Source organism: Pogona vitticeps, chromosome 6 (assembly GCF_051106095.1).
Source record: "Pogona vitticeps strain Pit_001003342236 chromosome 6, PviZW2.1, whole genome shotgun sequence".
Classification (NCBI taxonomy): domain Eukaryota; kingdom Metazoa; phylum Chordata; class Lepidosauria; order Squamata; family Agamidae; genus Pogona; species Pogona vitticeps.
The window spans coordinates 52,660,186-52,673,343 of record NC_135788.1 but is presented as its reverse complement, the minus strand read 5'-3'; the positions used below and the strand labels follow the sequence as shown (position 1 = coordinate 52,673,343).

The 13,158-nt window shown below is 43.7% G+C and overlaps 1 long non-coding RNA gene across 1 annotated transcript; it reads left to right on the top strand.

Annotated features, from left to right (window-relative positions):
- The first annotated feature begins 3,304 nt into the window (after nt 1-3,304).
- LOC144583512 (uncharacterized) lies at nt 3,305-7,747 on the top strand. The gene is made up of 3 exons (XR_013537314.1): nt 3,305-3,453; nt 6,129-6,177; nt 7,296-7,747. It is a non-coding gene; the product is annotated as an uncharacterized LOC144583512 (long non-coding RNA).
- Nucleotides 7,748-13,158: the final 5,411 nt, after the last annotated feature.

Here is a 13,158-nt window from a genome sequence, read left to right as displayed (position 1 = left end):
TAACATCTACATGAAACCGCTGGGAGAGGTCATCAGAAGGTGTGGGCTGAGGAGTCAGCAATATGCTGACGATACTCAGCTCTACCTCTCGTTTTCCACCAATCCAGGTGAGGCAGTTTCTGTGCTGAACTCGTGTCTGGACCTGATAATGGACTGGATGAGGGTTAATAAATTGAAACTCAATCCAGACAAGACGGAAGTGCTGTTAGTGGGTGCTTCGCCGGACAGGTTGGAGGGCCATTTCCCTGCCCTGAATGGGGTTACACTCCCCCTAAGGGACAGGGTCTGCAGCCTGGGGCTGCTCCTGGACCCCAGTCTAAAACTGGAAGCCCAGGTGGACTTAGTGGCCAGAAGTGCCTTCCTTCAGCTGCGGAAATTATACCAGCTACGGCCCTACCTGGATGAGCGAAGTCTCATGACAGTTACACACGCACTGATAACATCTCGCATAGATTACTGCAATGCGCTCTACGTGAGGCTGACTTTGAAGACAGTCCGGCGACTGCAGCTGGTCCAGAATCGAGCTGCGTGGCTGGTGAGTGATGGGACCGCTAGGGAACATATCAAGCCGATTCTGTTTAAATTACATTGGCTGCCAGTTGCTGCCCAGGCCCAATTCAAAGTGCTTGTTTTGACATATAAAGCCCTAAACGGCTTGGGCCCTGGATACCTGAAGGACTGCCTCCTTCCATATGGACCTACCCAGCAGTTAAGATCTAGCCAAGGGGCCCTTTTGAAAGAGCCATCCCTTAAGGAGATAAGAGGGATGGCTTGTAGACAAAGGGCCTTTTCGGCAGCTGCCCCCACACTATGGAATGCCCTCCCGACTGAGATTCGTCTGGCGCCGATGCTGATGACATTTCGGCATCAGGTCAAAACTTTCCTGTTCCAGAAGGCTTTTAATTGAAATATATCAGCTGTGGGTTCGATGGCAATTTTTAGAGTATATATATTTTAATTGCATTTTAATTATTTTGCCTTTTTATTGTATTTTAAATGTTGTAAGCCACCCAGAGACCTTCAGGTAGTGTGGGCAGCATATAGGTTAAATAAATAAATAAATAAATAAATAAATAAATAAATAAATAAATAAATAAATAAATAAATAAATAAATAAATAATCTTAGACTGCAGGTGGGAGAAGCAAAATGAAACTAATAAAAGGGGAGAGTAGCACCAATCTTTGCCCCCCCCCAATGAAGAGGCGAGATGCAGATAATGGAGTGAACCATGGCCACACCTTATTAACCTTAAACATGTTAGTAACTATAAAGGGGAGGGGACTCCTGCAGTGTGGAATGATGTTTGTAACTGATGTCTCACAGGACCCCTTTATCATGAATATGGGTGAGTTCCCGGTGGTTGTCGCCCCATGGGGAGGTCCCAGTGCATCCTACCCCCCCCCGTGTAATCTCATGACCCATAGCACTGAGAGATTGGATATGTTATAACCTCCCCCTCTGTCCCACAGGGAACTCACAAATCCATCTTCATTCCACACTACCCACCAGTGTGACCTGTGTTAACATCATCCGTAAACAGCCTTAAATTCTCTGCCAGTATGGGACAGGTGTAAAATCCCTGCTCTTGCCAGCCAATCAGAAAGTGGGTCAAAAAAATCCTATCCAGCCTCAAAGGCGACCAGTAAAGCTCACACTTGCACAGAGGGTGCGCGGGTGGGTTGCAAGCCTTTAAAGAGGCCAAACTCAGGGAGGAGAACCTGTTATAAAGGGTACCCCTTCCCCCTCCCTTCCCAGATCATAAGGATGTGAAAAATGGTGTCTCGTGCTATTCTGGGCAAGGGAGGCAAAGAGGTTCCTCTTGGCAAAGATTCTCACAGGCGGAGTTCTGCATTTATGAACACAGAGAATAGACAACTTCACACTGAGGTCAGCATATTCCATGCCCCTCAACATGTACTGTGGAAAATGTGATGTTAGCTTCCCCAAATGCTCTTGATTACAGTATGTCGATTATTTGGGGTGGGGTGGGGAAATCTGATATATTTATTCATTGTATTTTGGGGCTTCTGAAATGAACAAAGAAAGATATTTTTCATACTATGATTTCCTTTATGCTAACTGGTTATGAACATTAGTCATACTTGAAAGCCTCATCATCTCTTCCTTGACCCACCAGACTAAATAAATTTTGTCAATTACCCTTGTGCACTAGTAGTGATGTCATCATCTCTGAATACAACCCTGAAGCCACTTGTCCCACATTCTCTCTCCACTATACAGCTGCAAGACATGACAGTCAGCAGATCACATGTGGTCTCCCTACTGACATTGCCAGTCACAGAACAGCAGTCTTGTAGATTTATTTATGGTTTGAGCTTTCATAGACCATCAATGACTTCACGAAATGGTCCACAAAAGCTCACAGTACCATTATTGTGTTGGAACATATCTATTTATGTCATTGTGCTAGAGTGAGACCTATTCAGTTAGAGTTGGCACATTTTTAAAGTTACCTCCGATGTATTTGATGCATTTGTGCATACTGTTGTGTAATCAAGTTGCAAAATTGGTTGTGCAAATGCTAATACTTCCACTTGTGGAACTGGTGCACAACCACTGGCAAAAGGGTGTAATCCAACACAGCTGTGTGAAGATTCTCATTCTGCCAACATTAAATTAGATTTAAGTATCAGTCTTTAAAGCAAAGGAGAGCAACATATAACTCCAGTATCCTAAAACTTGTTTTTAAAATGGAGAAATTATGCAAAAAACCACTTATGCCCTCTTAGGGCTGTGGGAGTCAAGTTTTCTATTTTTTGTTATGCTCTCAGTACTACTAGCCCCACATACCCCTGGACCTCTGGAGGCTGCTCACCCCTGCATTAAATTACCACACTTTCAGCCAGCATAAAAGCTAAACGTTCAAGGCTATTGTGGGAAATAAGATGAATAGATAATGGAATATAAACTCAGCTGTACCAAGGCAACATAAAACTGGGTAACTTGGATGGGGGAGTAGTTCTTCATATCTTTATATTAAAAAAAAAAAACATCAATCTGAGGGCAGCTTTCAGATTGTATCCAAAATGGGCTGAGTCCATGAAATCATGGTCAAACAGAAGTTAATTGGTTTTTAAGATGTTCTTTGTTTCAGCTGCAACAGACTAACATGGCTACTTGTTCAAATTTTTCAGATATTAGTTGGGTCTCCATTGTTTTTCACTGGATTGGTCCCATTGCTAAAAAATTCCTGTCCACCCCCTCCCTTTCCCCTGAACTGATATCCTTTTTCAATATCTGGGAGCTGTCAACCTGACTCCTTTTAATCTTCTTTTCTCTAGGCTAAATGGATCCAGCGCCTTCAGCCTGTGACTTGCCTTCTGCACCTTTTATCATCTTTGCAGTTCTCCTTGGAATGATTGTCAACATCCTTCTGCAATTGTGGCACCCAAAAGTGAACACAAGATACCCAATAAAGTTAGCTAGACAGGTACTGCATCACATGAACTACCGTTAAGATGTTCTTGAAATCTCAAATGAGAATAGAATTGATATTGATAGCTTGGATAACAGGCAGTCATTTGTATTGATTTCCCATATGGTGTGTTATGGCAAGCTTTGTTTTCACTACTTTTTACTTCTAACCTGAAATAAGCATAAAACCTCACCATAAAATATTCAAATTGTTGACGTCAGGCTATAAAGAAACCTGCTCTCTCCCACCCATCCCCAAATTTGTTGTAGATTTTAAAGGCAGGTCTAAAATTTTGCTGACTTTATTATTTGATGCACGCCATCTAATTATAGGAATAAGATTCTAAAATATGGAGAATCAATCACCATTAAAAAAATAAACTCCAGGAAGTGTCAGAGCTTGGAGGAACCAAGAACATGAAGCAGGAACAGTCAAATACAAACTCACTCTTCCATAAAAATCAAGGAGCCCAAATCTGTCAGAAAAATCAACTGCACAAATTAAATTCCTCTCCAGGCAGATGTACTATTAAATGGCTGGGACTTGTGCAGCAGGCCAGTCATGATTTTCACAGATCTAAACCATATAACAAAAGCAGTAGTTTCAGTGCTCATGGACAGAAAAGGAAGTAGAAGGGAATAATCCTGTTTCATTTATGTCTCCATTCCTGCTACACAGTAACATGGCATAGTGATGTGATAGACTACTAAATCTTGTTCAACAACTGTCAGTTTTACAGAATGCCCTTTTGCAGGCTTCTGTCATGTTCCCGGGGGTTTCAGCAGCAGAGTCTGATAAGCCAGTCCAATGTCACAAGTTCAGAGAATGCAGAGCCGATATCAAAATGCCAAAGCCAAATCACAAACCGTAATCCGAGGTCAGGGTCCAAAGCCAAATCACACAACGTAGTCCAGGGTCAGAGTCCAACGCCAAGGGTTCAGAGAACAAGGTTCGAGGTAATCAGGAGCGTGGATGCGAGCCAGAGATTTGACTTGTTGCTTCCACAAGCTTGCCAGCATCTGGGTGCAGATTTTATAGCAACAGCAGCCATCTAAACACCTCATTCTGCTAATAGGGCTGGTCAACCTGATGTTTCTATGGGAAGCATTCATGCGGGCTTTAGATCTCCGTGTCATAAGTCCTTGCCGAAGCTTATCCCTCACTCTGGCTACTGGGGGAGGAGAATCTGGTGGTGATTCAGCTGCCTGTGATTCTGATTGCCTAGCATTCTCCTCAGCTGTAATTAACCCCTCAGATTCCAGATCTGCTTCAGCAGAACTCATGACAGCTTCATTGTAAAAAAAACTGAAAAGTTGGGGAGCTTTGTGGATCATGAGTATTATTATGCAAGAGTGCAGCTGTGTTATTGCACAGCAGAGGAAATCAACATTCTAAAAGGCAATTTTTAAAATGGAGCAGCCCAAACAGAAAATTAAGCCTTTGAAACTGGATTTCAGATCAGCACCACATTTGGCACATATCTCATCTGTCTGACAGTCTCCTCTTGCTCTGTTCCAAATTTGGGCAAGTTTGGGCAAAGGGTTTTTGAGTTATGCTTTTTCAAAAGTAAAACTGATTTACCCCTCTGCAGAAACAAGTGACCCTAAATGTTCCCAAATTTAAAATAGCTCATACAATCTGAAAAGACTAATCTTACTTATCTTGAAAGAGAATCGTTTGCCCACCTGCTTTTTTTCCTTTGGAAAGAACTGAGGCTGCAGGGGCTGAAATACTAACCCTCAAGAAAGTCCCTCAAAAGGCAAAAAAGTCACTTTGTTATAAACTGAGTGGAATGGGCTTACCAGCAGGGGCATTTCAAAGTAGATAAAGTGTTGCCACTTCATGCTGAGAAGGCTGTATAGTAATGAAAGATCACAGAGTCAAAAGGCAGGTTTCCTTTCAAGAGTTAAAAAACCAAAACAAACAGCCTTGATTTAAATAAAGTAATGGAGTGACTGTCCTTCAGAAAGGGACATATTGCCATGTATCACCAGGGAATTAGGATACAGTTTTATAAAGCATATTCAAAGGATTTCAGCATTACAAAACCACAAAGCAGTTGTGTTTCTCCCAACCCTGAGTGATGTCAGCAAATATTCTCTCAGAAATTCTGAGACCAGGTTCCAGACACAAGTCTTCAAAGGGGAAATCAGCTCCTGTTGTGGGGCAATCTGAACTTTTGACCCTGTCAATTTGGACCCAATTAGCTGACTACAAGGAGGAGAGGTTTTTTTAAAGTTCTTCCTGGCTAAACAATAAGAGATTCTGTGTCTGGTTGTAAAAATATTTCAAAATATATTTTAAAAAGAATAGAGAACAAATATTTAGAAGCTCACTTGTTTAAGCTTTTGCTTTGTGGCTGGGGATAGTTTTACTTGATGTTAGCAGAGCTTTGGTGCTGACATCCTGTCATAGTTTCAACCATTCCACCCATCTTGTCACTATACAGCTGTTCAGTAATTAAGGGAAAAAACCTCCAAAGATGTTACGCGTTATCAAGTCACTAGTGGTGGCTGGTGAGTTAATGACTTCCAAAATGTCCTATCATTAAGAGCTCTGCTCAGATCTTGCAAAACAATAACATCTCATATGAGGTTGTTTTCTCTTCCTATTTCCCCCCTCTTAGCACTATTGTCTTTTCCAGTAAGTTCTGCTCAGGTCTTGAAAACTAACATCTGTGTTTCTTTTAGATCTTCCTACTATCCATTCCTACTTTTTCCAGCAATACTTTCTTTTCTGGTAAGTTTTGTATTTCCATTAATTGCATGGTAGGATAGTATCAGTTTAGTCATTTCTTTCCCCTAGTGAAAGTTAAGGTTTGACTTGATTGAGCATCCACTTTTCTGCCTTTCTGGCTGTATGTGGTCTGTAAGACTGCCCTCCAACACTACAGGAATAAACATTAAACAATAAACAATGAACAATAAGGAATAAACAATAGGCAAATTCTTCAAGATGGCAAACATAGGTAAAGGTAAAGGTTCCCCTTGACAATTTTTGTCCAGTCGTGTTCAACTCTAGGGGGCGGTGCTCATCCCCGTTTCCAAGCCATAGAGCCAGTGTTTTGTCTGAAGACAATCTTCCGTGGTCACATGGCCAGTGTGACTTAGACACGGAACGCTATTACCTTCCCACCGAGGTGGTACCTATTTATGTACTTGCATTTTGCATGCTTTTGAACTGCTAGGTTGGCAGGAACTGGGACAAGCGACAGGCACTCACTCTGTCAACGTGGATTTGACCTTACGACTGCTGGTCTTCTGACCCTGCAGCACAGGCTTCTTGCGGTTTAGCCCACAGTACCATCACATCCCAAACATAACAAAGAATAAAGAAAGAAAGAAAGATTAAGTGTTATCTGGAGAGAAGGCCTGCTTAAACATCCACGTTTTTAGATGGGTCTTAAAAATACCGAGCGACGGGGCCTCACAAATCTCTGGAGGCAAGTTGTTCCAAAGGCAAGGAGCCACTGCCTAGAAGGCCCAATTTCATGTCTTTTCCTTCTGGGCCTCCCTCGGCATCAGCTTCACCTCCTGACTTGCACGGGTGATCCGGGTAGATCTTGGTGGGAGCAGGCGTTCCACCAAATATCGAAGTCCTAAACCGTTTAGGGCCTTATAAGTAAGCATTAAAACTTTGAGGTCGATGCAGAAACAAATGGGCAGCCAGTGCAGCATGGCCAGAATAGGTGAAATATGCTAGCATTTTCTCACTCCACTAAGGAGTCTGGCCGCCGCATTCTGCACCACCTGAAGTTTCCGCATCAGCCTCAAAGGCAGCCCCACGAATATCTTTTGGAAAACATGTATATAACACATTAGTAGATCTTTTGGTCTCATACAGCTTTTCTTTCCCAGGTTGCCTGCTTCAAGGAAAGGGTTTGGAAACTGGAGCATAATTTCCTAGTCTGCATTCTACGGAGTGGGCATGGCAACATTATCTTATCTGAGAGGTTAAATGGTGTGTTTCCCTGTTGCATGTGTTGCACTCACTCACACTTTTGCCTCACCATTTCATTAAATCCAAAAACAGCTATTCAAACTATTTTGAGGACAGCCACATCCCAGCTGTTCTCACTTCTGTCTTCTTCCAACATATTCTGGGATCCTCCAGCACTGGATAATTCTCCATGAGGAAAATTGCTTGTAGCGGACCACTCTGACGCCTCTACCAACTCAGGCCTCCCAGAGGTCTCACTACTCTTCTTCTACTGCTGCCACCAAAGTTTATTCAGTAATCAAAAAGGACAAGTGTTTCTTCTAAAACAAAAACTGTGTTTATTGATTTGACAAAATAAAAGGAGTGAATCACAGGTAGTAAATCAGGTTGTAAATCAAGTTTCTCATTTAATGTACCTCACACAGACTTTTCCCTCACTGACTATCTCTCACAAATCTATCTCACTCATCTCCCCAACCTCCAAAACTCTTTCTCTCACACATCACACACACTCCTTATATAATCCAGCTCCTCCCCCTTCTGCACCACCCTCCGTCCTCTCATTGGCTGATGTTCCCCTGCCCAGCTGTGACGGACAGGTGAGAGCAGAGCTGTATGTTACAATACCTCCCCCCTTAACGAGTTGTTTCATGGGGGAAGGCTAAAGTGCTTTCCTCTCATGAATAACGAGGAGCAATACAACAATACATTTATTCTAATAACACTATTACATTTAATAAACATTTGCATAAACATTAAGTAAACCTCTTACCTGCATGTTATTCCACTACATCCATTAACATTTTCAAAGTTCATTCATGTATAAGCTTAATAATAGACTACCACATTTAAAAATACTTACAATCAATTTCTTCTGCTTACATAACAAATAACATATATCAGTGGGTACATGTACAACAAACTTTTATTACTTTCACCATGCTAAGAGTCCATTCTTTTCTTCTTCAGTCTTCTGGTCTTCTAGAGAGGGCATCTGCAGCACATTTCTGAGTCCCTTTAATTACTCGAACCTCTAAATCTTCCCCAAATATATGGCTTAAGTTTCTGAAAAGCGTACACGATAGCAAGACACTCTTTTTCGATGGTAGAAAGATGTCTCTCCCCTGCCTGTAGCTTTTTGCTCAGGTACACCACTGGATGAAGTTCTCCGTTGTCGTCACTCTGGCACAGTACGGCACCTAACCCGGTGTTGGATGCATTGGTGAAGATGGTAAACTCACGCTGGAAATCCGGAGCTCTTAAGACTGGGTTGGTCATCAACGCCTCCTTCAGCTTCCCGAATGCCTCCTCACAGCTGCTGGTCCACTGGATACTATCAGCACTTTTCTTGCATGTTAAGTCAGATAAGGGAGCAGCTATTTCGCTGAATCTGGGAATAAACCGTCTATAATAGCCAATTAACCCTAGAAAAGATCTGACCTTTTTCTTGGTGGTGGGTTTAGGCCAGTTACTAATAGCTTCCACTTTGGCTGCTAGGGGTTTGATTCTACCTCCCCCTACTACATGACCTAAATACTTCAGCTCAGGGCTACCCAGCTGGCATTTGCACACTTTCACTGTTAGCCCAGCTGCTTTCACTCTTTGCAGCACTGTCTCTAAGTGATAAAGGTGATCTTTCCAGGAGTGACTAAAGATCCCTATATCATCGATGTAAGCCACTGTGAAGTCGCTAAGCCCTTGTAAAGTTTTGTCCATAAGTCTCTGGAATGTTGCTGGTGAGTTTCTTAATCCAAAACTCAAGATACGGAACTCGTATAAACCAAAAGGGCTACAGAAGGCTGTCTTCTCCTGATCTTTGGGGTCAATTCTCCTTGCCAAAACCCTTTTGTTAGATCTAGGCAGGATATGTATTGACATCTGTGACAACCCCAGACCTACCGGAGTATGCCACACTTTAATTAAGCTGCCACCAACCATTCCCTATAAGGAGTCACACAGACCAGGAATGGATTTTTAACAAACAAAAGAACAAGGTTTATTTAAATAACAAACAGGGTAAATAAAAAGATCAAGTAAATAAGATACTGTAACGTGGCTTAGTCTCAATCATACATACAACAGTTTGGTTCACACAGAACACTTTAAAGTAAAGCACAGACCCTGAACCTATCAGTTCTGGCTACCTATAAAGAAACCTGAACCTATCAGGTATGTACCAACTGACACACAGTTGTACTCAGTCTGACACACAGACTCCAACTCCTCAACTCCACACAAGCTCCAAATATATATACAGTACAGCTCCTCCCCCCTGATGTCCCGCCTTCCACTCCCCATAGGATGGAACTTTCCCTCCAAACCCATGACAGACAGGTACCATCAGTGCTGTATGTAACACCTCCCCTCTTTATAAGTTGTTTTGCAGGGGAAAAGCTAAAGTGCTTTTCTCCAAAAAAAACAACCAGGATCAAAACACATAACAGTTATACAATAACATACAATCCCATACTTACACTCTAGGTTAAACATAACACTTCTGCATTTAAATATTAACATTTACCATACATTAAGTTACCTTTATTAATACAAACCAAGCATGTTTAATAAACAAGTACATTTAACTTTTGGTCACCAAAATCTACATAGTCCATGTTTCCTCGCCGTCTTCACTCTTCGGGTCTTCTTGACAAGGCGTCAGCAACACAGTTCATGGACCCTCTGACCACCTTCACTTCAAAGTCATAATCTTGCAGGTTTAAAGCCCACCTCATAAGTTTACTATTATGGGTTTTCATTGTCTTTAACCACTGCAGTGGTGAGTGGTCAGTGCACAGAATAAAATGTCTTCCCCAGATGTAAGGCTTGGCCTTCTGGATCGCGTATACTATGGCCAGGCACTCCTTTTCCACGGTTGCCAAATGTCTCTCACCTTTCTGGAGTTTCCTACTCAGGTAGGACACTGGATGCTGGTCACCATTTTCATCCTCCTGGCAAAGAACTGCTCCTACCCCGCTGTTAGACGCATCGGTGTAGATGATGAACTCCCGGTCGAAGTCTGGAGCACGCAGCACTGGATAATTGATGAGCGCCTCCTTCAACCTCCGGAACGCCTCCTCACAGTCGCTGGTCCACGGGATGCGGTCATCAGTCTTCTTCCGCGTCAGATCGGTCAGCGGAGTCGCCATCTCGCTAAACCTCGGAATGAACTTTCTGTAGTAGCCCACCAACCCAAGAAATGATTTGACTTTTTTCTTGGTGTTGGGTCTGGGCCAATCACGAACGGCTTCTATTTTGGCCTCCAGGGGTTTGATCATTCCTCCCCCTACTATGTGACCCAAGTATTTTCTTTCTGGGCTACCCAGCTGCAGTTCGTTCTCTTTGCAGGGCCTAGGCCAAAGTACTTCCTCCCCTGGGTTAGAGTGCCTCTCCCTGGCTTGCTGGTCATACCAGGTTTTCTTTCGGACCTTCTGAGCTTGCAGGTTTTCTGCTGCTAGCTCTAGGTTTCTCTTCGGGTCATTCATTAGAGTCTATATATGTCACAACGTCTTGTGGGTCATCCTGGGTGATCTGCTCCCAATTTTGTTTGATTAAATCAAGTGGACCTTTCACCCTTCTCCCAAACAAAAGTTCAAACGGACTGAACCCGGTACTGGCTTGGGGCACTGATCGATAAGCAAACAAAAGGGATTGCAGCTTCTGGTCCCAATTGTTTGGATTCTCAGCCAAGTAAGCCCTAATCATGCGCATCAGAGTCCCATTGAACTTCTCCGTTAACCCATTACTTTCAGGGTGATAGGCAGTGGTTTCCTTGTGTTTAATTCCACAGATTTGCCATAACCGTTTCATGAGCTTTGATGTAAACGAGGTGCCCAAATCTGTGATTATTTCTGAGGCAAATCCCATCCTGGACATATACCCCACCAAGGCATCTGCCACTGTGTTAGTTTCGATGTTAGTCAAGGGTATGGCTTCGGGGTACCTCGTGGCATGGTCCACAATGGTGAGAATAAACCGGTTCCCCCTCTTTGTGGCCTTGGGCAAAGGTCCCACAATATCCACTCCTATACATTTGAACGGTGTGTCAATCACAGGCAAAGGGCACAACTTCGCTTTGGTCCTGTCACGGTTATTCCCCTGCCTCTGACACACATCACATTGTTTACAGAACTCCTTGATCTGCTTCCCTATTTCAGGCCAGTAAAAATTTTGTGTGATTCTCTGCTGGGTTTTGTTCACCCCTAAGTGCGCAGCAAACATGTCAGAGTGCCCCCTTTGTAAGATCATGGGGCGATACTTTTCAGGTACCACTAGCTGACTTCTGATCCCATCTCCCCCTTTTGAGACATTCATCAGGGTCTCTCTATATAAAATTCCCTTTTCCTCGCGAAATCTCGCTGGGGTTTCAGGTGTTAACTGGGTGTCTGTCACCTGTTCAAAACACTTTTGGAGAGTGGCATCTGCCTTTTGCTCTTGGCCAAATTTGCTGTCTGTGGTTAAGGTTTCTACCACAGCTTCGGAACTACCCTCATCTGCTTCCGCCTCGGGCCCTTCAGTACCCCCCTGAACTGTCCCCGTGGTGGCTTGTGAGCGTGTAATCACTAGCACCCGTTTCACATGTTCAGCCAGGTCATTTCCCACGAGCACGGCTGCTGGCAGAGTCGATGAAATCGCTAGCCGCCAAACTCCCCTCCAGCCTTGAAAGCTCACAGGTACCTCAGCTACTGGCAGTGAGATCACCTGTCCCTCAATCCCTGCCACCTTCAAGCTCTCATTTGGGATTATATACTTCCTAGGGATAATATCTGGATGGCACAGGGTCACCTGGGAACAAGTATCCCTTAGCCCCCTATACTGATGGTCAAGTATTCCTACGTCCACCCCTGCGGTCTCAAACAATTGTGAATCTGTTCTCACTAGTAAGCAGCGCTTGACCTCCACCAGAGGACCATTTTCCTCAGCCTGATGTAACTGTTCCAGATTGAGTAGCCATGGCAACAGGCTCCCTCAGTGGCAAGGAGCTTTGCTCTGTCTGGACACAGAACACAGCTTTTGGCTTGGTTCCACTCAAATCATGAGGCAAATTTCCCTTTAGCTGCTTTAATTTCTCACACTCTGAGATTAGATGGCCCTTTCCTTGACAGAAATAACATTTTCTGCTGTATTTTGAGTCTTTCTCATCTGGTTTTGGTTTTCCCTCCAAAATCTGAGGTCTTTGTGGTTTCATGTCTGAGGGCTTCCCTTCAACATGGGCCCCTCCCCCTTGCTGGTTTTTCCCTGGTCCCTGAGAGTACTTGCTGTAGGTTTCTTTGGGTTTACCTACAGATTTCCCCTCAGCACCTAAGGGCTTTCTTATTTGGTAAATAAAATCTGCGATCTCTGCCGCCTCTGTCACAGCTTTCGGTTTCCTCTCCCTCACCTGGAACTTCAGTTCCCCATGCAGGACTGAATAAAACTGTTCCAGCGCAATCAGGTCTTTGAGCTGCTGGAAGGTCTCTGTCCCCTCCTGAGACAGCCATTTCTCTAGCAGCCTCACCAGTTGGGCCCCCACTTGGGTAAAAGTCTGCTCTGGTTTTTTGGTGAGTGACCTGAATTTTTGCCTCAGCTGTTCAGCAGTTATCCCATGTCTGGCAAACACCAGTTTTTTAAACTCAGCGAAATCTTTCAACAGTTCCACTGGCATCTCTGCATAGACTTCTGCCAGGCTGCCACTGATTAAAGATCGCATGATGGTCATCTTCTCAGTTTCCCTTACTGAGAAGTCCACAAACGCTCTTTCCACGAGGGAAAAGAACACCTCAGGGCAATCTCCCTTGTTGTACA